Source organism: Apteryx mantelli, chromosome 3 (assembly GCF_036417845.1).
Source record: "Apteryx mantelli isolate bAptMan1 chromosome 3, bAptMan1.hap1, whole genome shotgun sequence".
NCBI lineage: Eukaryota > Metazoa > Chordata > Aves > Apterygiformes > Apterygidae > Apteryx > Apteryx mantelli.
The window spans coordinates 28,787,558-28,813,015 of record NC_089980.1 but is presented as its reverse complement, the minus strand read 5'-3'; positions in this window follow the sequence as shown (position 1 = coordinate 28,813,015).

Below are 25,458 nucleotides of genomic sequence, written 5' to 3'. Positions count from 1 at the left end.
ATGAGCATGCAAAACCAAACTTTGCACTGCTGTGGGTCAGGAGGTTCTAATTTCTGTGGCCGTGATGTAGCTTAAGAAGAAAACATTTGAAAAAGCAGTAATGGTAACAGCACATTGCATCACTATATCTGACTCTACAACTACAGGAAGATAAAATATACTGTCTCTTTGCCAGTAGATTTCTTATCAGTTTGCTCCCAGCAAAGGAAAGTAGAGATCTGGCAATCCTAAATTCACTTGCAGACTTTGGAAAGGAGTGAGAGGGTAGCTGACAGAGACAGCCAACAGAGGCAATGGTCTGCAGCAGTCTCTAGGCTCTGCTTCTGGGGACTTTGTGGGAGATTGTTGTGGGATTGCTGGGAACCCTCTGAGGCACTTAAGGGTGCCTGCTGCTGACGGGGAGACCCAGGTAAGGACAATCGTGGGAGGCTGCCTTGACTTCTGAGAAGCTCTGGAGAGCTCTGGCAGTTGCTAACAAGCTCTGTTAGCTGCCTCTCATCAAAGGGTGTTGGGACCTTTGTTTCAGCTGACCCCTGATTAGGGGCAGTCAAACACCCTTTTAGCCAGTGCTAGGGAGAGGCCTATATAAGAGCCAGGCCTACAGCACAGCTCCCAAAGCACAGCTAACAAACAGACACACCAGCTTGTGCAGAAGGGCTCAAGGAAGGGCCTGGTAACACTCTTTAGAGCATCACATACATCCTCAGTTATGGTGGTGACATGCCACAGAGTACGGTCCCTGACAGCTAGTAAAGTGACTGTCCCAGCAACATCAGAGGCTTCAACCCAGACAGAACTTCAGAAAGAGGACGCAGCTCTGCAGGCCTCAGGCTGCAGGGAGTGCTTGGGGCCTCTTGCTGGGGCTGATGGTCTCTCTGCGTGCAGGAGGTGTGCAGTGGTTGAGGAACTGAGCTGCTGAGTCAAGGAGCTGTGGGAGGAGGTCAGCAGACAGTGCAGCATCAAAAAGGATGAGAAGGAGGTTGACAGGTTCTTCTTTGAGACCATGCAGCTTCAGGAGCCTGAGCCTCCAACCATAGGAGAGGGGCAGGCAGAGTTGGTGCCTATCATGTCAGAAAGTGGAAGCTCCCACGATGATGAAGGCTGGAAGCTGGTGACTTCTGGCACTAGGAGGGGGGTTTGGGGTCCTGCTCCACTGAAAGACCGGAAGACTTGAAACTTTGGAATAAGTTCACTCCTATTGTACCTGATGAGGATCTGGGAACACTGTCAAATGGAGCACCTGTGCCAGCAGAGCCTCCTCCACACAGGAGCCAGGAGGAAACAGCGAGTGTTAGTAGTAGGCTCCCAGCTGCAAAGGGACAGAGGCCCCCATCTGCCAAACTGACCTGCCAGCCAGGGAGGTGTGCTGCTTGTGGGGGGCTCAGATTCAGGATGTTGTGAAGAGGCTGCCAAGTCTCGTCAGGACCTCTGATTACGATCTCCTGCTGCTGTGCGTGTGGGTCACCAGGGGAGACACGGAAAAAATCAAGCATGACTGCATGGCTCTGGGGGGTAATGGTCAAGGACATGGGGGCCCAGCTGGTGCTGTCCTTGATCCTGCTGGTGAGGGAGAAGGGCCCAAGTAGGTTGAAATGGATCTTGTGGGTCAACAGCTGGTTGAGCAGCTGGTGTTGACAACAGAGTTTCGGTTTCTGTGACCATAACACCTTCTTCAAGGACTGAAAACTGCTTGGTAGAAATGGAATCCATCTGACAAAATGGGGTAAAAGTATCTTTACCAGCAAACTGGCCAACCTGTTAAAGGAGGACTTTAAACTAGGAATGATGGCAGGAGGGAGAGGATGATCAGTGGTCAAGTAAGGAAGTGGTGGATGGGGTTGGCAACCAAAGGGTCTGGGGTGATGTAAGCAGAAGGGACCTCTTAATCAACAAAATGGGGCTGAAGTGGAGTCACCCCAAGCACATGCATGTAAATAAGGAATTGCCTATGGGACCACATAATGGGGAAAGCTCTCATGTCTTTTCTAGGAAGACAGCATGCCAGGGTGCCTCTCTGAAGTGCCTGTATGCTAATGCACGTGGCATGGAGAACAAACAGGAGGAATTTGAAGTCTGCGGGCAGTTACAGGGCTATGATCTCATTGGGATCATGGTGACATGGTGGGACAGCTCACCTGAGTGGAGTGCTGCAATGGATGGATAGAGGGTCTTTAGGAAGAACAGGCCAGGAAGGCGAGGCGGGGGAGTTGCCATTGATGTGAGAGAGCCCCTGGATTGCCTGGAGCTCTGTCTGGGAACATGTGAGGGTTTAACTGAAAGCTGATGGGTCAGGATTAGTGGGCAGACCAGTATGGGTGACAAGCAATGCGGGAGGTTTTTGTAGTGCATTGATGACAGGTTCCTAGCTCAGGTGACTGAGGAGCTGACAAGGAGAGGCACTCTGCTGGACCTCATCCTTCCAAATAAGGAAGAAGTGGTTGGGAATGTGAAAGTCAGGGGCAGCCTTGGCTGCAGTGAGCATGAGATGATGGAATTCAGGATTGTGTGAGGAGGGAGCAGGGCAAAAAGCAGGATCACAACCCTGGCCTTCAGGAGAGCTGGCTTTGGCCTGTTGAGGGCCCTGCTTGGAGGAATCTGATGGGATATGGCCCTGGAGGGAAGAGGGGTGCAAGAGATCTGTCTGATACTCATGGATCATCTCCTCCAAGGTCAAGAAAGGTCCATCCCAACAAGCCATAAATCAAGCAGAGGTGACAGGAGGCCTGCCTGGATGAACAAGGAGCTCCTGACAAAACTCAAACACAAAAAGGTAGTGTACAAGAGGAGGAAGCAGGGGCAGGTGATATATAGAGGCACAGTTTGAGCATGCAGGGATGGGGCTAGGAGAGTTAAAGGCCACTTAGAGTTGAAACTGGCAAGAGACATTAAGAGCAACAAGAAAGGCTTCTACAAATACATAAGCAGCAAAAGGAAGGCTAAGGAAAACGTGGGCCCGCTATTAAATAGGGCAGAGGCCTTGGTGACAAAGGAGACAGAAAAGGCAGAAACGCCTTCTGAATGCCTTCTTTGCCTCGGTCTTTGCTGGTCAGACAGGCTCTCAGGAATCCCAGGCCCCTGAGAGCAGAGGGGAAGTCTGGAGCAATGAAGACTTACCTTGGTGGAAGAGGATCAGATTAGGGAACACTTAAACTAGGACACAAACAAGTCTGTGGGCCTGATGGGATGCACCCATGATTGCTGAGGGAGCTGGCTGATGTCACTGCAAGGCCACTCTCGATTACCTTCGAGAGGTCATGGTGATCAGGAGAGGACTGAAGAAAACAAATGTCACACATCTTCAAGAAGGAGGATCTGGGAAACTACAGGCCAGTCAGCCTCACCTCAATCCCTGGGAAGGTGATGTAGCCTGAGGTGGTCAGAGAGAACAGTTTTCCCTCAGCTGAAGAGAGAAAGTGGGTGACCGTGACCAAATCTAAATGATTGATTACAATTCAGGAGAGCTGCTGAGACCACTGAAATTCGGGGAGGGTCTGCACCAAGCTCTGTGGGATTAGTGAAGTATAAGGAGAAGGCTGCAGGGCATTTTGAGCCCAAGGAAATATTGTGAGGGTTATGGATCCATATGAACACTCCTTTTCTGGAAAGAGTAGGTCAAAGGGAGGCCTTGGACTGAAGGTTTAGGACCCTCTGTGTCAATGGCATGAATAGTTTTGGGCTTGGAGAGGTCCTGGAAAGGACCTGAAGACTGTGACCAGTATTCGTGTTTTGTTTATTCCTGAAAGGTGGAATTCCAATTTCGCTGGAAGGCTGGCCCACTGATTATATCAAACTGTCCTCACAGTGGCCTAGATCTAAAGTGACTACTAATATCACGGCAGTGGGATATGGGAAGGGATCACATTTCTCAGTGTAGCTGGTGGCATTATGTACTCACTCCTTGCATGCACTACCACAAAGCCAAGATACAATTACTCTTACTTCTCTAATAAATCCCACGACTTCGTGAGCACAGGGCTGCCTCCAAACTATGGTGGCATTATGTTTGCTGTGTTCAGCACACTGCAATCAAAACCTCTTGGGTTTGATACTTTTTTTCCCTTCATTTTTTTTCATGCATCATCAGGAAGCTGTTCTTATCTGACTTCAGGGGTTGGTCTATATCAAACTATATTTGATTCTTTGTCTGCTCTAGCTGTGCTATATGCTTGTGCCACCAAATAAATGAATTGTCCATTGCCTGCAGACCAAGATACCGTAAAACAAAATCTTTGTTCTTTGTCCGCACTGTATATAAGACTTCTGTAAAGAGTCACATCTGCTTTTAAGGTTCTTTATCTCTCTTTAAATGTCCATGTGAAATTTATGACTGTACTTTTAACTACAGACCAATTGAAGTCTGAACCTATTTTTCCAGCTAAGGAGCATGATTAAAACTCTTCATAACCAGACTGATTTTTATGATCTTGGATGTGCTGCATTCACATAGGGAGACTGTTTTCTTGTTTCAGTGTATTTGTCGTCTGTTGTTCAATGGAAGACAGTTGTGCAATGTGCTAGAATTGTGAGGAAGGGGTGAAGCTGAGTTTGTGCCTGTAATCTCAGGCAGCTAAGGTAGGAGGTAGGTGCCCTAGAGTCCTGTGCAGGTGACAGAGAGGGAGGAACTGAGGAGGAGAGATAGAGTGCTGCAGAGGGCAATTCAGAACAGGAGTCCAGCTTAGATGTGCCAAATCATGCTCTAGAAGAGCTTTTCTTTCTCTCTTCCCTCCCACTCCCTTGGAAAATTTCCCTGGTTTCTTTATTTGACTTGGATGCTTGCAAAAGTTTTATTCAAAATCTCATGAAAAGAATGCAATATTTCTACATGGCCACACCTGAATTCTCAGTCCTCCTCTCTGTCCTTCTGGATTAAATCTCCTTATCCCACCAGTATATCAGACCCTGCAGAAGTCCTTTCACAACACTTAAGATGCTTTCTGGGCAATAACAACAATAATAACATATTGTGAAGGGCTGTGGAAAAGATTCACTTTCTCGCCCTTCTGTCTGGCTTCCTAGTTCAGCAATACTGTATTAGATCCTGACTATAGAATGTGCATACGCCACTGGGTGCAGACATCCCATCCGGCTTAACCTTTGTGTCTGGACTACCTGTAGCCTGATTTTTAGCTCTGTTCAGTGATTTTCAAAGGTAATCCTAGTACGACATGGATTTTTTTTACAGAAATCTTTGAGGTTAGGTGCATCATACATGAAATAAAGCATTTTATATGTGCAAATTTGGCTCCTCAGTACCTAATCCAAGGAGGAAAGAGGGAATGGTTCACAGGGAGCATAAGACTATAGAAACATCAAGAAGTTCTGATAACCCCACAATAAACACGTTGACAAAGCATAAACATGTATAATGTCTCAGAACCCTTTCGTGTGAATGTAGTATTTCCACAGCATTTCCCTGCACTGCCTTTTTTATGTTTGAAAGTTTGTTTTCCTTGCAAAATGTTAGCCTGAATATTTGGTCTTAAATTTTATAAGAAAATTTATTAAATTGCTAAAGCCAGGCTTTAGATTTCTTTTTTTACTTGAAATTTGATTTCCAGACAGTTACACGGTGGGACTATAAGGCTGTTGTAACAGATGATGTAGTCAATCCAAATATGAACTGCTCTAGTCCATTTCTGTACAGCAGTCGTTTTCACTAATATAACATTCTTCAACTTAGGAACATCACAGCTAGGCTATGAAACCTTTGTTTTTTTCACTAATTGATAGATTTTGGCCATGACAGTGAAATATGTGAGCAATAACGTGCAGCAAGACTTTTGTTTATTGATGAGAGAATTCCTCAAGTCATCTGCAATCCAAACAAAGCAGGTGTGGTGGATGCCTGTGAAGTCCCAGAACTGGACAGGACAAGAAGAACAAAAGCCCTTCAGTGGCTTGCCCAAGAAGACCATTTAATTTTGGCTGAGTCCATGTAGATGCCATTAATACATGTGAGGGAAAATCAGCTGAATCAAACACACATTTTACAACCTGAGGATCTGAAGCCAAATTCAATATAAATGAAAGTCTTTGAGGTACGGTGGTTGCTGAATGCCCTTGGAGAACAGAGCAGGCTGACCTGGAAGACATGCCAAGAAAGACATGAATTTACTGGAGCAAGTCTAGCAAAGTGCCACAAAGATGATTAAGGGTCTGGAGCATCTGTTGTATGAGCAGAGGCTGCGAGAGCTGGGACTATTAAGCCTGGAGAAGAGAAGACTGAGGGGGCATCTTATCAATGCGGGTAAATATCTGAAGGGAGGGTGTAAAGAGGATGGGGCCTCAGTGGTGCCCAGTGACAGGACAAGAGGCAATGGGCACACAGTGAAACACAGGAAACTCTACTTGAACATAAGAAAACAGTTCTTTCCTATGCGGGTGGTTAAACACTGGAACAAGTTGCCCAGAGAGAGGGTATGGAGTCTCAATGCTTGGAGCTATTCCAAACCTGACTGGGCATGGTGCTAGGCAGCCTGCTCTAGGTGACCCTGCCTGAGCACGAGGGTTAAAGCAGATGATTTCCAGAGGTCCCTTCCAACCCCAGCTATTCTGCGATTCTGTGTTGGTAGCTGAGAGCTGACAGCCTGGGGCATCATTCTGAGGGAATTGTTTGCTTTCAACGATCCTGTGTCTCTTCTCTACCATGAAGTTGCTTCAGCCGAGTATCACTTTTCATAGTCTTTATTTAAACAGCTGGACTATCTTTCCATGAGGAAAGTCAGAAAAGCCATATTTGGCAGCTGCTTAGTGGGGAAAGAGACCTTATAAGTGGAAGGTTTGGCTTTCACTCTGAACACAAGAAGCTGGAACTGTTTCTCTAGAGAAGATTGCTATTAAAACAGGCTATTATTGCTGTACAAAGATGATAGATGGGGCAGGGAAAAGAAGAAAAGTAAGCAAGATGGTCTAGGAGTGACGGTAGTTAAGTATCACCTATGTGAGGATAAAAGATGGTTGTTTAGTATTGCTGAGTAGTGTCTGGGAGACAAGAGATGGATTTAGGTGATGCTACAGATTTAAGGCTGTGCCACCTCTTTGAAGCTGGGCCCAGCTGTCAGTTTTTGACTAGGCAAGTTACGTGGCTCTCGGATGCCCTCCTGCGCTGGCTTCTGCTGATGGCTGCTCTGTGACTGTGTAGGTAGGAGATGCTTAAGGATGGAATTTGCTGGTATACTGTTGTGAGAGGTGCCCTACTGCATATAAAAAGTATGTGTGAAACCCACAAATTGCAATGTAGTAGTGAAATGCAGTCTTTGCCTTTAATGAGTCAACATTTAATAATAGAAACAATCCACACACTTTGTGTAGGAAGGTTATATCCCCAAATCCCCAGCGTGTTAAAGGTTGTCAAATAATGACTTTGCAGTGGCGTTCATGTACTGCAGTGGTGTTCTGTGTACTGCAGTTAATGCTGTAAGAAGCAGGTATGTTTTGCTTGTGATATAGATACAGATTTTGCTTCTACAATAGAAGAGCAGGGAAGAGATTAACTTCCTGGATCTTCTATTAAAGAAATAGAAGTTTTCCCTGTTGATAGTACTTTTGGAAGTAGATAAATCAGCCAGTGGTAAAAACATGTTTTGCTTATGATTTGAGAGGAAATGACTGAGCATGTGTGTGTAATAAAGTTTTATTTCAAGACTTAAAAGCTGCTTGAATTCAGTATACAATAAATACACTCTTCATACACAAAAGCCTATAACCTTAGAGCAGGACCTATTTGGTAGACAGTATGGGGATGAGGATATCTTTTTGTTCTCTGGTTGTAAAGAATTTACAGTGTAGATCAGTTAAAAGTGTTAGATCATGAAATAACCATATTAATTTATTTGTATATTAAATCAGTGTAGTGTACAAAAATGAAAGAGTGTAAAAAAACAACTTTGAGAAATTGGAAAGCCTAATGGGTCAAGGAGGAGACATTAAAACCTACTTGTGTGGAAGTCACGTTGCATCTGTGCTTCTGGTGTATTTCATTTTATGTGTGATTTTTGTCCAGGTTCTGATTTAGGGAGCTTGTGTTGTGGACCTGTATATACAGGGAGCATAGTTTTACGTGGCAAAACTTCATAAAAAATCTTCTCTTTGTACTCCTTTATATCCAGGATAGTCAGATGTGGACCCTGAGACAGTTTTTCATACTTGCAAACAAAGGAAGAAGGGATTAAATTGGCATGCTATCTGTTTGCATTATCTAGGGTCTCGGAAGCAATTACTTTTGCATATATTAGCAAGCCTGGAATTCTTTCAGTCTGCATATTTACCCAGTAGAGACAATAGCTTCAAGGTCTGATCCTTGAAGAAGCTGAATTAGTACAAAACCTGACAGGATCAGGCCCATGCTGACTGATGCCTGTAACACACATTCACCAGTTTATTTTTTAGCATTAATGCCTAGTTTACTTCCAGCAATGGCCTTTCCACCTCATTTATCCAGCAATAAGGCTTATGCATAAGAGTCACCTGTTGTAGCCTCTGCGAATTTAGTATTATTCCTTTCATCTGGTTAGTTTCACTGCCACAGCTAGTAATACTACTATATAACTACCATGACATTTTTCCCTTTGGTCCAGAGCTTGTTCTCACTATTTTCTCTGCGTGAGAAAAGTTTGCATTATTTTATAAGTGGCTGATAACAAAGTAGATGTTGTACCTGGGTGATTATATGTGTATGATCCAGAAGTTATCCTTCTGCCCTCATTTCTTCATTACAATACACAGCAGGTAGAGCACTCAGCCAGTGAAAGCAGTCCTAGGTTTAATTTTCTTTCTGCTTAAGTACTCTGAGCCCATGTTTTCCACCTCTAAGTGAACTTGTCTGTAAGTCCTGAGACAGGCTTTTCACACTCTCTGTTGTCAGTGGATTGCTTTTTCTTTCAGTGGGATGTTTAAGTACTGATTGTTCCAAATAGCAAGAGAATTACTGTATAGCTGAATCCTTCAGGCACTCCCTAGAGAAGGGAAGGCTTGGGGTCAAGTCCATCAGTATGCCCTTTGATTAACTTGTGAATGTATGGGGATAGGCCACAGGTCTCCCCTCCTCCCAGGTAAGGGCAGTAGTCACTAGGCATCAGAGTCAAGTTTCCTCTCCCAAAAAGGGAGGAATTGATGCTTGGTGTCTGTTATTTGCAGTGAGCATAGCAAAGACTGGCTCCCAGAGAGAGAGTAGTGCTAGTTGAAGTGTGGGAGAAGTTGGATAGTTCAGTCTTTATTGCTGATATATTAGTCTATGGATAGGAAAAAGTAAGAAAACAAGGAAAAAAAAATCAATTTAGCTAGAACAGGCATTGTCAGAAGGCACTGCAGGCAGGTAGACCACAATAGCACTCTGATGTTTTCTGCCCTGCAATGTGGTCATCAGCTGTCATTTGAAATAATGATCTTTGTTCTGAGTTTCAGCTGGAATAAGCTGAGTAGCAGCAGTTTGCCATATTGTGTAATCAATTGCGAACAGATAGAGTTTGCATTGGCAGATGTGCACTGGCAAGTATGTGGGCATCAATACTTCATTAAATCAAGACCAGTGTTTGCATGGTCACTTTGATTACAGATATTATTCAGCTTAAAGCTAGGTTTTTGGAGCAGGGGGAAGGAGGCTTCCTTCTCTTGATATTTGCTGCTGTGAGCACATGTGAGCACAGTGCAGTTTCTCAGCACCTGTGTAGGCAGAAAGTCAGTGGGAGGTCTGTTCCTGACCCACCCGAGGTAGGTTTCCTATGGCCAAAGCTGACTCTCCATACCAGACCCTTGAAGTTTGCTTTTTCTCTCTCCTTTGGTGCAGCAGATATGCTTTAACATATGTCACCTCTTGTTCTTAGTGAACAGCCTAGGTAACTTGCTACTCATTTGCTGGCTTTTATGGATCCTAGACACAGACAACCAACTCTCCATGTGCATTGCGTAAGGGATCTAGGCATATAAGCTGCAGTTTTGGATTCCAGCAGACTATGTGGCACCTAAAAGGTAGGGGTGGCAATTCCCCACTGGCAATTCCCCCCCCCCCCCCCCCCACTGAGCCTTTGGGGAAAAAGGGCACTTCTGAGCCATGTAAATGCAAAACTCCAAATATACAGTGAAAATTGACAGTTCTTCTGGGGTTTAATTTTCTTTTAAAGAACATCTTGGAGGCAGGTGGCACTTTCAGGAGTGTTGTGGACTGGACCGTAGAGCAATGATGTTCTTGACAAGCACAAAGCAAGTTGAAATCTCATCTCTTTGCAGTGTCTCTCATTAACTTAAAACCAACTGGCCATAAGTCACAATCTGTTCAAATGCCTCCATATGCATGCTTGTCTGTAATAACTTTCAAGCAGTTGTGACTAATCAGGTAAGGAGCTGACATTTACAGATTTCAAATGACTGTATGGCTTAGAAAAGTAAAGAATATTCCCAGTATTATGACAGGCTTATGAGAGTAGTAATTCTCTGGCACTGTTAATGTGTTGTTCTCATGACACATACCCATTTTTTAACTAGTGCCTTTCAGGGCAGCTGCAGCTGTTTACATGTTTTACATGGCGAATGGGGAAACTGGAGCCTGATACAGTGTGCTCAGCAAAGAGCACGATGCTTTTTAGAGGTTCAAATAACACTTCTCTCAAGTAGGGGATCTGTTTGCAGTTCTCTGGCTTAAGGTAAGATGGTGGTGATGAATGTGAGCACAAGAGATGCAGGATGTGCGGTGTATAGGGCCCTGATTTTGCATCTGTCCACCTGGTCTTACGGCCTGCAGGTACTATGGGAGGCCATGGGGTGACTTTTGGCAGAAAGGAAATTAGTCGTATTGTGTACCTACATCTCCCTAACTTTTGAGTCAAAAATACCTTTTCACAGATGACAGCAATAGAGAGAAGATGCTCTGACAAGTTGTTGTTGGTCATCTAGTGCAGATAATACCTGGACAACTGGACTATCTAGGTTCTTACTGGACTATCTAGGTTCTTGCTGATGTAACTGAAAAGACAGATGCTCCCAGTGAAAGGTGCCCTGGTGTGCCTGGAAGAGAATGCAGTAGGAATTTGAATGAAACTTCTAAACTCACTTATATTTGTGTTCAGAAAGTTATGGTTCTGAGGTCAGCAAAGCAAGTCAAGTGATGAGACAATTAAGCCCCAAATCCTTGTGCTCCAGTTTAAAGCTGAGCCTGTCTCAGTAAGAAGCCTGGTACCCTCTTCATTTTCCATGGACACAGAGATGTTACTCAGGATAGTAGTCATGTGGTGATGGAGAATAGGTTCACCAGGCATGAGGAGTAGGTACGGGTGAGTTGACTGTATTGCTTCCTCTTCTCTTTCTGAGGACACTGCTGCCATGCACTGAATTAATTATTCATGTTTCATGAATTAGTGCTTGATTAATTAAAAGCTATATTGAGAGGCCAGGCTCCACTAAAAACACATTCCTTTCTTGGGTGAAGTACTTGCTCAAATACAAGTATCTAGAATGAGATTTAGTTTCTTAGCCATTTCTTCGGTTAAAGAAGATATGGTGTTGAGGTTTGTTTTTTGTTTTTGTTGTTGTGTTGGGATTTTTATGTGTTTTTTTTTCTTTAGACAAACTAGAGATGTGGGATGGAAACAAAATGAAGAACAGCCTATGTTCTGTAGACATCTTCATAGGACAGGCATGGAACAAAATTATTATGGGCTGTTAGCAAATGCTGCTGTGTCCTGTACATTGTACAGGGTCATGCTTTCTTTTGTCAGTATTGGTGCTTGTTTGCCTATTTAAGAAGATAAGTATCTATTAAATTCAGTTGCTGCAATCTTTATGGACCATTTCTAAATGTGGCATACTTAATAGGCCATCTGAAATTCTTCCTTTTTTTCTTACAAGTCTCCTTGTTTTTAAATGTGACCTTAAAATTTTCACAGCTATAGCAGATACAGTTTTTTATCATGTTAGCAGGCATACAATGCTTTCAGAGGTCCAAATAACACTTAAGTCAAATGTTTCATTGGAGATGAAGATAACAGGTAATTACTACCCTGAAAATTGTTGCAGCAGAATGAATTATTCTGAGTTGGGTTTGTTTTGTATTAGATCATCCAGCACATTCTGTTTTATATTACTCTTTGTGCAATTTGGCTGCAGTTTTAACTTGTTGAATGTGATGACTCTCTGACAGGGTTTCACTGAAATATTGTAGCTGTGTTTTGTGTGGCCTTTTTTGTGTGGCCTCAGTCCCTGCAAGCTCAGCAGCTTGCATGCTCTCCACTTGCTCTGCAGACTGCCCGCCCTTAATGCTACTGGCCCAGTTCCTGCACTGGGGTTGTGGAGAGTGCGATGTGTCCTAGCATAGATGGGACCAACCAGGGAGGACTTATCTTTGGGCCCCTACTTTCTCAGCCCTAGGCTGTCTGTCTGTGAGGCTAGTTTACTGCCTTTTTTTTTTTTTCTTTTTTTCCTATGCTTAGTTCTACCTGCTTCAGAAGCTGTTTTGCAGCTAACCTCAGTACAGGATGGGCAGCCTGTTGTTTGTCTTGCTTGTGTCTTTCAGAGGTAACAGTTTTTGAAAGAGCTTGCATAGCTTACCTTTTATCCTCTGCTTTAAGCACCCACAAGATAATTCCAATCAGAATTTTTCTAGATTCTGAACAATAGGAAAAGAAAGGAACTGAAATCTGTATCAAGTCTGTATTTGCTCCCAGAGCCTGTGTTCGCTGTCTTGGACTGAATTTTAAATACATATAAATCAGGAATGCTCATGGTGCACTACCCTGAGCATTTGTTTGAAGTGCAGAGCAGAGATGCCTCTGAGGAAAATAACTTTATGGGAGGGAGGCCAGGAACAGCCGTGAATAAATGCTTGGATGTGTTTCCAAACTAGAATATTTACTGTATAATGACTGTATTCTATACTGAAAAGGAGTAGGTAATAAGTTACTCCTGTCAGTAAGCACAAGTACTCCAAAACAGCTATTTTAGTGATTAAGAATATGCTTTCTTGTTCATACTACATATATATATATATATTTAAGAACTGTATACATTTACAGTAGTGACCAGCCATATACAGCAAGAAACACGTTTCTCTTCCTGTGAACTCTTTTCTTCCTGACCTCTGAAAGCTAGAATTTCAGAACCGTTGTACTCGGCAGGTTCTTAAATTTGTTATGCTTCCTTTTGTGCCTGGAATTGCATTTTTAATATCTTGGCAGATGGTGTTCAAACACTTACGAGTTTTACACCCACAGTTCCTCTGGTGCCAGTTGGGCATTTCTTTTGAGGAGCATTTTTCTTTTCTAATTACATTATACTGCACTGTTTTTTTTTTTTTTCTTCTCCAGCAGTAACACATTTTGCAGTTTTGGGTGTATTACTACTGTCCAATAGTTTAGTAGGTGGAAAGTACCTACCTTCAAAATTTTTGCCCCTTTCTTCCCTTACCCTCATTTTCTACCAAAGCAAATTTCTAGTTCATTAATGTTTTGCAGCCTGTTTTGCTGCTTCTCACAGAATAGTTGAGGTTGGTGTTGAGGTTTTGCTGCATCTCCAAGTGGGTCAAAGTTATAGCAAAGGGGGAGAGATTGAAGGTACTATAACTGAGTTTTGTGGACAAAATCTGAGCTGTATAGGCTGTCCACTGTGTAAAAGAGCCCACCAGCTAAAACTCTCCGTGTACACTTAAGTATGAGAGAGGGAAAAGAAGAAGGGCTTGTGTTGAAATATAAAGAATACAGGCGTACCTTGGAGATACTGCGGGTTCGGTTCCAGATCACTGCCATAAAGCGAATATCACAATAAAGCGAGTCACATGAATTTTTTGGTTTCCCAGTGCATATAAAAGTTATGTTTACACTATACTGTAGTTTATTAAGTGTGCAATAGCATTATGTCTAAGAAAATAATGTACAAAATGTGACACAGAGATATGAAGTGAGCACATGCTGATGGAAAAATGGCGCCAATAGACTTGCTCAATGCAGATTTGCTGCAAACCTTCAATTTGTTTAAAAAACCCCCCCACAATATCTGTGAAGTGCAATAAAGTGAAGCGCAATAAAACAAGTTATGCCTGTATAGAAATAATGACATAATTTTTCTAAAGTTTAAGGTGGAGCCAGATAACATTGTTTGCCAATTAAGGAGTTTTGAGATTAGGGGAAACGGGTTTTCTTGTGCTTTGGAACTCTAGATGACAGTCTCATGTTTGAGTCAATTAATCAAAAGGCATCTATAGGAAATCTTCTCCTCTACCTCTTTTGAAAGCCTGAAGAAGTAATTTGGCAGGTGGATAGCATCCCAGTGCTACTCTGTGCTCTGATTTAGAAATGGGAGAGCAGAAGCTGCAGAGTGATAGCCTGGATTTTTCCATTGCCTAGTCCTTCCCTAGTCCTTCCTGCCCATCAGTCTATGTAACACTCTCCTCCCACTGTATTCGGGCATAGATGACTACTGAGGTTGTGAAGCAGTGGAGCATGTTTGAAAAATCCTGTTGTTGTCAGACTACAATAGCCAAATCCCACAAGAATCACAGAGAGCATCTTGATTCCAAAGAAGTAGCTCAAATCACTAGAGAAACCACAGAAAAGAACAACCCTTAGACATCATCCAGGCATTTAAGAGGAAGTATGTTATTTTTCCAAATAGTAGCTGTACACTTAAGGACAGAGTGAAGGAAGCAACAAAGATAGAAAATGTACGCAGACTGCAAAAGAGCATGGTGGGTGGTGCCATCTTGAAGTAGGGCTGAAAGAGTAGCTTGATGAGGGAGCTTGGTGTGTGCATGTAGGGAGGATGTCTAGGAGGAGCAGCCTCATGCTGATGAGATGGCATGCATTATGCACCAAAAGTGCTGGAACTAAGTTGTTCAGCTGCCAGAAGTCATTAGCTACAAAATGTCCCATCTCTGCACCAAGGGTTGTCTAGCTGTCAGGACTGTCACGGAGATGAAGAGGACTGCAGTCCAAGTCCAGCTGGTGTCTCTGTCTCTATGTAAAGCTTATATCATGCTTCGTTCTCTCGTTCTTTTCAAAGTATGATCACAGGATTCAGGCTGGGCAAGTAGATGTTCCTGCATCAGAAGGGCAGCCATAAGGGCATTTGTAATCACTGTTTGGGAGCTCCATTCTGCTGCTGAAGAAAAAGCCCATTGTTCTTAAAATAGCACCCCAATGGTGTTTACAAATGAACATGAAAAGCCTGTGTATATTCAGTAATGTGTCTTTTACAGATTAGGTGATAAGTTCAGTTGCTTGTGAAAGGACTGTTTTACAACAAACAGGGAAACACTGGAATTGAAATACTTGTTTTTTTTTTTCCATTGCAGTGCCTGCATTTTTTGCAATTACATCTTTCCTCCTGTATCTTCATTTAAGCCCATTCCCAAATAAAATTGTTGCATATTAGAAGTGGGAGGTTAAAGTCATGCTATATTTACTTGTTGTTATTTGTTCTGGATTGAGAATTAAAATCTTTTGAGAGAGGCAGGATATCCAGAGCTTTTGGTTTTGTGTTATGAATATGCTGCTATGCATAGTTCATTCTATTAAAAATCTAAATTAAAATTTCAAGCTGGGATCACTCAGAGGGGACCTCAGGAAACATTACTGGATTTCTTGCTAACTGCAGGACTTCTATTCATCTCAAGGCTGTGGTGAGAACTGGGAAGCTCAAAAATCTTAAAAACATCTATGTGGTGTTATTTACTGTCAGTCATTTATCTTTTGGTGCTTGCAGGCTTGTTCTACTGTCTGGTTCCAGATCTGTTGGGAACCATTGTACAATTTTGAGGACTAAGAGAAGAATGACCAAGTTTTCAGAGGGAAGATGTGCATGTTTATTACGTACAGTTTTTCCTCTGAAATCTCGTTCTAGCACCTCAGCTGTTATAAATGGAACAAAACAAACACAGATTTCTTCTCTTGTAGGTTTTTGGCATTCATTTAATTTTTTTTTTTTTCAAGTACGGGTCTAATATGTGTCAGCTCTCCATTGTGCATATCTTGGTCATGAGAAAAATGGATCTATTTGATTAACTCTTTTCCAGAAATGAAGCAGAGAGAATCAACTGATGTCACTGCAGTGTTGTGATATTACTTATTATTTAACTACATCAGTATTATCTTAGAAGGGTGCTGCCCAGCTGAGGTGAGAGTGACCTGCCCTTGCTGTAACAGGAGCTATGGAAAGCCTCTTTGTAAGAACTGGTTAATATCATGCAGCATTTTCCTTCTCTGCATTGCAGGGGTAGACTAAAAAGGCAAAATGGGGCAAAAAAAGCTTTGGATTTTTTTTTGTGTGTGAATGTTTTTGCTGAGGATGTTTAAAACCTTTGCTGCCTTGATCTAGTAGCTAAGATCTATTACACAGAGAAGCCTTAATGCTGTGAAACTCTTCTCTTGATTCTGGATGTGAGTTGATTTATCTCCTATATTCAGCTGGCACGCTGATCAAATATGTGCAGAAATGCAAATTTTGATAAATTCAGAAGATTCTCCACAGGATATGAAGCATTTTGGGGTATTTGTTTGCTCAAGTTTCATGCTTTGAAGATTTTGGGAGACTATGTCATTAGGGTGCTGTCAATTGTATTTTTCTCTCTAAAATAAGATGTAAACGGGCCCAGCAGACTAGTGTACCCAGTAGGGGCTACTCCTGCAGGATACTGGGCACTAAATTCCTCATCGTGCATAAGCAGGTGCTTGGCTTTTGGCCTGTGATTAGCACCTGTGAAGTGAATAAGATCCTACAGATCTTATTGTAGATTGTACAGATCTTACTGGGCTTGGAGCCCAGCATGGGCTCGCGAGGTTGGCAGCCAAGCCCAGTCTGGCTCACCCAGTCTAGGGTGCAAGCATGGCATCTTGCCAGACGTAGCATGGGGCGTATGAGGCTGGCAGGTCAGCTTTAGCATAGCTAGCTCTTGCTTGGAGCACAGGATCAAAAATGAAACGGGATGAGGCTTTCAGCCATGCACCTCTGGACCTTGCAGCCCTTGGCGGTTTGGGTCTTGAATGTAGATCTTGTCTTGAATCTTGTAATTCTTGGTGTTTCTAAAGAGGGTGCAGTGGTATATAAGTGAGCTGTCATTGCTGTGCTTCTGTGTCTGAGGGATAATCCTTGCAGAGATGACACACAGAGGTGTGGTATCATGGCATTATGCTTGTATCAAATAACAGTTTGGCAGAAACCAGTTTGGCTCAATTTGCAGTGGAAAACCTGTTTCCTAAGCGATTCTCTTCCCTGTCTCAAGTGGAAGTTGGAGTCATGTTATGTGCCTCTGCGTTGTTTATAGCTGCTTTAAACTGTAATACTCATTTTAACAATACTGTAAAATATTTTTGTCATAAATATTTCCATTTTATAAGTGTTCTGTGGGTTCAGTCAAATTTCAGAGGCTATTTCTGTGAAAATCAGCAAAATTGTAATCGGCTTTGTTTCCTCAAGTCAGAGGTGGATGTTCTGCCTTCCCTTGTGCTTTATTTCACAGTTCACAATTTTGTTTCTCTGCTGTTGATGTGCGGTTGGCTTTTTTTAGGGCATATTGTAATAAATTCAAGTGAACATATTTATGACCAACCTCATGTTTGATATAATTGAATTATGGTGTATTTAAAATAACATCTAAAATGTTTTAACGTCTTCAGTCAATCAGCAACTTGAGCTACTATGTTATTGAGTCATAAAGATTTGTTTCACGATTATTTGTTTGTTATATTTAAAATGTTGGTCTCTTTTTGTTGCTCTGGATCAAAATTTCATGTGGTTGCTGCTGGCTGCATTATGTATATTATAATCTGTTTTGGGGTTCATTTATGCAAGGCAATTTACAAACAGGTTGTAACGTGCTATGGTTTCTGCCCCAGAGTTTCCCAGTCCAGTAAATTGTGTGTGTCAGGAAACTGGCTGGCATAGTTATTGAAGTTGTGAGATCCAGAGAATTCCCTTATAGATAAGGCTGTGCAGGAATAAAAAGGCAATGTGGGAAGCTGCTGTGGAATAACTATTCTGGCCAGTTTCTCCTCACAGAGAGAGAATTACACACACAAAATCAATGAGACTATCTACACAGATATATTCAGATGTGTGAATACCTGCTTGTATGATTGGGATTTGGAAATGCAACCTCCGAGCAGAGAGGGCTCAGGAGTCTTGCTTCTTTTTCTGTTTAATTCTTCTAAATTCTTTCCACATCCAGTTTTTCTGTGGAACATAAAATTGAACAGGATCTCATCACATTTTGTTTTATCACTGAGGATATCAGTTCTCCTTTTCAGTCAGAGCTCATTCTTGTTCATAAATTGGCAGTGCCTTCTCCGTATTACTTCTACAGATGTTTTTCTTGCTTGAGAACTCATCAATAGATCCTGATTTACACTAATTTCTATTTGTTTTCTTTTAGAAGCAGTGAATTCTGAGTTATAAGGTAGCATGCCACAATCTTTGTTTTTTTCTAAGCAGCATTTTATTCTGTAAGTATTCACCTGGAAAAGAAGATCAGGATAATCAGCAGGATTATTTGAAGATTAAAGTACTGCTCAGGATGTGCAAAGGCAGCAGAATGTGGTCCCTTTAAGATTTGTTCTGTGTGCAAGCAGTTTCCTTTAAAAAAAAAAAAAAACAGACACCCAGGAATCCATCCTTAATATCTAACTAGAAAGTATTGATGCCCTAAGAAACTGACCCCTGATTAAAGCTGACTTTCATTTCTTGGGGGGGAGAGATGGGAGGACTGGAGAGAGAGAGACTGAAGAGGCTTGCAAAGTGAATACATCTCAAGGCTCAAGTAGTCATTCAAATGCTCCTTCTTTGGTGAAACTGGAAGAGCAGTGGTTGCCCTGCTCTTCAAGCCACTTCCCCATGTAACTGGCAGATTAGCATATACTGTTGACACAGGTGGATGGAGTTGGTCGCACCCCCATTGCAGCAGTGGTGGTACCAGAGCCTAGGAGGGACAACGGGGAGGCCATTGCTTGTCCTATCATGACCTTAGTGTCTTCATTCATGTTAGAAGGGGTAAAGAATTTTAAATCAGCATTGAGAACTGTGAATATTGTGGGCCACTTTCAAGTGTCTCCTGCTGACAGTTGAATAACAGCAAGAGCTGCTCATCATTTTATGTTGACAGTTTAGCAGCTGGAATAGAGGAATTAAAGTGAAGTCTATGTGAAATAGGATTTGGAAGTTATTAAAATGAAGGTGATACAGAGAGATGGGACAGAAATAAGGAGAAGGCGACAGAGGATGGAAACTAGTCCCAACTGAGAGAGCATGTTACCCATGCTTGGCATTGCTGACTGTGATGCTTTGATACTGAGCCAATGTCTGCATTGAATAAAAGGGTTAAACTTCCCCATTGTTGCTGCAGAGGTTCTGCTCTGGGCTTCTGCACAAACAGCTTGTGGCTGGTTGTTAAGGTTCCTCTGCAATTTGAAAGCTATACAGTATATGATCCTGAGCCTACAGCCAGACTCATGGGCCATTATAGGAACTGGGATTTTGGCGTCTCTGAGTGAGTTGCCACACCTCATCTCTTGTTACCTGAGACTTGAATTCCCAAGCACTATCTAGAATTTATTACCCACTTACTCTGGAGGGACAATTTCTTTGTGCCTGGCCAATTTATAGCTCACATTGCAGATTTAGTATCACTTATTTTAAAACCAGGCACTTTCCCTAACCATAAATGTCTTTAGAAAATAATTGTAGGGAAATGTTTGGGGGACATAAAATATAATACCATGTTATCATTATTTTGTGGCATTTTCCTGCTGGTTTTATTCCTGTAATATAGTTTGTGCCTTTTATAAGACTTTGCGGCCAGTGTAAGTAAAACAGAATCAGTGGACACAATCCAGTCTATTTCTTCTATAATTCAAATAATACATATTTAACCAACGTTAATTTATGTTTTATTGCCATGTATGTTTATATGCTTCTGTTTAGAATGAATAAGCTGTAAATTCTAACTACCCTTTCAAGCCTCTGCTAATTGTCTGAAACAAAGAAGGCATCTACATTGGTTGTTTCTTACTTTAAGCATGAAGTTGGATATTTGTCAGTGAAGGATATGTACATTTTGCACATAAGCAAGTTGGGGAAAATAGATGTTAAAACTTACTATTTAAAGCTAATAATACAAGAACACACCTCTGTGGTTTATAACGTCTTGCAAATAATAATTTCATCCTTACATTATATGATGGTTTCTCTTACTGATCTCTTGTTATTGGTGTAGAATTGTCTCTGAGCATAAAAATGAAATTAGAACAGTAATTGCTTGGATTTAATGGTTCAGGTTAATAATTTCTTCTAATGCATCCAAGAACAGACCTTACTTAGAAGAAAGCATGGTACTGTAGCTATTGCAGAAGTGGATTCTAGTCCTTGGACTAGCACAGACTTTCAGTTCGACCTTTGCTATATATTACTTTGGCCCAATCTTTTCAAAAGAAGTGTTGAAATTAGTAGAGTGACACACAGATCCACAATGACTGACTGCAGAGGAAGTTACTCCTGGTTGCAACACCACCGTGTAAGTTCGCGATTTTTAGGAAAAAGCCTGTGAGAGAAAAGGTAGTCTGAATTGCTGCACATAGACAACCTTTTATGCATGCTATTTGCAAAATGTGACAACGGTAATGTCTACATGACAGCTTAGCCTGGTCCTGAACTTGAAGAGCCTTAAAATGCCTTGTGGCCACACAGAAGGATCCCTAGATCTCCTAAACGTTCATTCCACTGCTTCAGTTCTGCCTCCCTGTGAACACTAAGCTGGCATTAGGAGCAGAGAGCTATGCTCCAGAGAGTGCCTTGTGGGCATAAAACGCAGCCAGGATGGAAGTCCGAAGCAGGAGCTTCCCTCGACTGTGCTATGTTTGTGTGAAATTCACTGAGGCAGATAGCTGGTGCTGCCCTGTTTCTCACCAGCAAATATTGCTTTCCACTTCTGGCCAGGAGCCCAAGGCGGACGCAGCCAATGAGTGAGTGTGTCTGTGGTAGTGTGACTGAGCCTGTGTTTCAGAAAGTAAATCAATATAACAAATTTGAAATCTCTGATTTTTTCTCCCTAGGGGATCTTTAATCCTAAAATTCTTTGTCTATATTTGTATGTGTTTGTTTTTTTCAGCTTTTAAAAGATAAGTCACTGTCAGTAGTTTATAGCGGCAATACAAGAGGAAAGGAAAGTGCATCATCAACACTACAGCATTTGGTATCTGCCACTTGATTGGATTTAGGCAATATAAAATGTAAGGCTTGGACACAAATTCGTGGTGCTTGACTGAGAATTTGAGCTGAATTACTTAAAGGCATGTCCAAGCAGATGCAGTCGGTGTACTTATGTGTGGCTGCTATTTGTACTTAAGGAAGAAAAGATAAGTTTGAGCGAGGAGTCAGCATTCCTGCAGTCTCTTCACCTGTAGAATTTCTTTGCTAAATATGCTTGTCAGTGCTCCCATTGTATTCTTACAAATACCAGATGGCTAAATTAGAAAGGGAATTTTGTGACTGGAGGAGAGAAAAGGAGAGACAATCTGGAGATGTGTTTTCATGCTTCATTTGTTTTTAGTAGCTACTAGCCCCCTCCTGATCTACTGCTGGGAAGGGACACTGATAGCAGGGGTATTCTAAGATCTTGAATTTTTGAATTGAATTGATTTTTTTTTGATTGTTTTATTACTTTCTGGTTCTGTACTCAAGAACTTACCTCTCTGGTTTGCTCAAATGACGTTCCTGAGGTATTTTTTGTTGTTTGTTTATGCTTCTCTAATATTTGAAGAGAATTCAAGTTGACCTGACAGCTTTGGGTACTTTTGTTGTCCAAGAGTGCCTGCAACCCTAGACAGGTCTGGGGTTACCATGCTTTTCTCATCGTGGTGCAAGACTGACTAGTATCCTTAGGTGTCATCCTACTGGGTGAATGGTCCCCATGGGTCCCCATGGTCATTAGCCGGGATTGCTTTGTCAAGGAGCAGATGGTAGAGAGATCCCATGATCCCTCCAACTTGTTCTAGGCATCCAAAGATCCATTTTTCAGTCTTGAGTGCTTCCAACTTGTCTTGGTGGACCTGGCATCATGGTTTTTTTTTCTGGACTAGCAGTTTTGAAAAATTAGGTTAGTAGTGCAGCTTCCATGCCTTAGCACCACTGAAGGAAAGTGGTGCCTGCCTAACACCAATTGGAAAGAAAAGTGCTGTTTGCAGGCACTACATACGGCATTTGTATGGATCCCCGTAGCCGCTGGATCTTGGAGTCAGGCGTAGCAATCTCTCTGTAAACCTCTCCCTGCTGATGCGACAGTATGTGGAGCTCCAGGAGGGATTTCCTTTTGCAGAGCCTCTAGTGATGGTGATTTTACTATGGAGGAGCAAGATACAAGACATGCAGTTTCCTGAAACTGCTGCCTGAAGTTTGGGTGAGGTAAAACATGCATCTGTGTGTCCAGCGGCCTGGCACCCAGTGCTTTTGAAGTATGCAGGAAACAAAACTGCCTCCCTGCCAGCTTTCTCACAGCCGCCTGATAGCAGTGGACTTTCTCCTCATTTGTTTTGTTATGAAACCCATTATATCCTTTTCACTTTAACACACATGGATTGCTGTGGCAATCAACCTTCCACAGAATTATCTCCTTTTCAGCCTAGAAATCACTTATATTGCAGAGTGCAAAACTACCTTGCACAGCCTTGTCCACTGTAATAATATAAGTTACAGACCAGAGACTTCTATTCTCCTTCAAGACCTTCAGTCATTTCTGCTGTGCAGGAAAATCATTCTCATACTTAGAATATTTCCCCACTGCCATTACTGTATGTCCTATTGAAACGAGGTGTCAGAATGTGGGAGATTATTCTGTTAGCTGCCTGATGGTTTCTGAAGATTTTCAGTATCTGATAAATTTCTTGGTACAAGAGGTGCTTTAGTTCCTGCACTTATTTTAGTTTGCCAATAGATGGATGAATTTTATGGCAAATGCAGTATTTATCTGCCTTTCTGAGTCTTACCTGGAAAAAGTGATAGTAATATTCACAGTAAGAGGTGGATACTCTTCCTTGATGGTTTTTTATCCTTGTCTCCCCACCCCTTCCTTCCTTCTGCAAAATGACCTTATTGGACTGCCTTTATTAATGCTTGGAAGACAGAAAGCAAAGCAAAAACTCTGATTCTCATCATTATATTACGGGCGCTTAGGCCAGCTCTGAGAACTCATGATGTGTCTATTCAGCCTGCCCAGTGTCAGAGATTCTGTTTTGGCTTTACTTTGCAGGAAAACAGGGACAGGTCAAGAGAACTGTAAGTTCAGGAGAAGCAGAGCTCTAGTATGCTTCACTGTATTTCAACAGCTGAATGGCATTAGATATCAAATTAGACAAGGATATGCATTTCACACTTAGAAAGATGAAATTTCTGAGCAGACTTGTGTTTGCTGCTTAGGTATGTAATTCACCCCACGTATTTAAAACAAGCTGAATTTATTCCATATTCAGGTCGAAGAATAGTTCATGGCGTGAATATTAGTTGTTGTCACTAAATCAGAAGCAATTCTGAAAGTCATTACCAAAAATGTGTACTTCTGCTTTTTGATTAGGAGTGGAAAAAAAAAACCCTACATAGTTTAATAAATATATAATAGGTGCAATCCTTGCAAGCAAGCTATGGTATTTATAACAGTTCTCTGAAAATAAAACATAGGAATGTGTGAGTTTACAGAGCAAAAGGTGATAAGAAGGATTTTGTATTCTCTAATCATCATCTTTTATATCTACTGGGCTCCAGCTGATTTAATTAGATTTTTAACGTTGTAGTCTACAATGGCACTGAAATTTTTGCTTTGTGGCTAGGGGGCAACCTTTGAATCTGCCACGAATTAAATACATGGAGTGTGACTGCATACTCACTGGGACCTCTACTTCATTGCCTTGATTTTGGTATAGCAAAATAATGCTCTGGTGAGGGTAAATGGTGGCCAGTTTTGCAGTGGAATAAATGATTGTTTGAGGCACAAGGGAACACAGAACTGGGCTTTGAATATTCCCTTTTTCTCTGGTATTTGGAGTTTGTGTTACCTGTGCTTCTGTCTGCAGTGTTCGAGAAAGAACGACTTAGGAAATTAAGAATGACTTGGAAAAGACAGTGCCTCATGTTTGCAAACAGAATTTAGCAACCCGCTGAGATCCTGCAGACACTAGGTGGTGCTTTTAGTCCAGCAGTGAAGGGCTTGGCAGGCAGGAGTGCTTTAATAAATCAGAGTTGCGGAGGCAGCTCCCGACTAATTCCTGGTTTTGGAGGGCAGAGTTTAGAGGGATAGTGGACCCCCCCACCCCTTTTTTTCCTTTTTAAATTTCTTCTTGGTATCATGGACTTGTGAGGCAGAATTTCTTTCTGTCCTCTCCTCCCTATCGAGATGCTCCTGGTTGTTGCCCCTGCTGGCAGATACAATGAAGACAGAGATTAAAGTATCCTCTGATCCTCCAAAAATGTTCCTTCCAGCTTATTTTGGAGTCCAGTGAGTGTAATCCCTCTAGAGTTACCATCCTGGATCACACCAGCTTTCTAGACAATTAGATTTAATTTGATTTTTTAAAAAGGCTTTTCTCATCTTTAAATAGAAAATTTAAAACCGTCCAGGCAGGTTACAGAGTGAGGTTCTGGTGGGCTTTGTCCTCCATGAGACCTGCTGTCCAGAAAGCACTGATTAGGTTCTGGCTGATTCAATGTCCAGTGCAGGCAGTAAAATGATCTGTTATACTTAGATTTACTCCTGGGAGATAACAGTCTAGAAAACTTCTGTTCGTCTACAGAAGGAAGAAAGGTTATTGAAGTTAGAGGTGGATTTATAGCCTGACGACAGCAACCTCCAGCTGTAAGTCTCTGTCGTGAGTGACAGTGCAATGTGCATTTTGGAAGCGTGGTGACTCATTGTCAGTGACAGCAAATTAGTAACGCAACGTTGTCAAGACTCCCTTTACTGATATCATAGATAGTACAAACCTAGAATATGACAGCTTTCATTTTAGTGCTAGCATATGGCTGTTGGTTCACTTTCACCTCTGTTATTTTGAGAGGATTTGCATGTGTGTTGAAGACCATCAATCAAGGCGTAATTTTTAGAAATGGAGCTAACCCACAAATGCAAATGTGTTTTGACCCCCAGAATGTGATGGGGAGCTGCTGGTGCATCGCTTTGGGGGAGAGCTGCGCAAGGCTTTGCTGCGCAAGCCCAAGGCTTTCAGGAGTCACTTGAGTGTGTGTTGCTGTAGGGTGCCGAGCTAAGAGCGTGCTCTGGAGAAGACTGGTTTTCCAGAAGCTGCTTAGCAATTACCTGCTGAAATCCAGCCCTCTCAGAGGTGTTTGAATTAAGTGCTGAACTTACTACCTTAAAAATCTCAGCTGTGCTGTTTTCCTTTTTAGTGTGTTTTATAACAGTCACATGTTTTCCCCCTCCCAAACTCTGCAACTCATTTGATGTGTGTTTCTTGAGTTTGTTTGAAAGTGTTCTTGACCTTTTCTGAA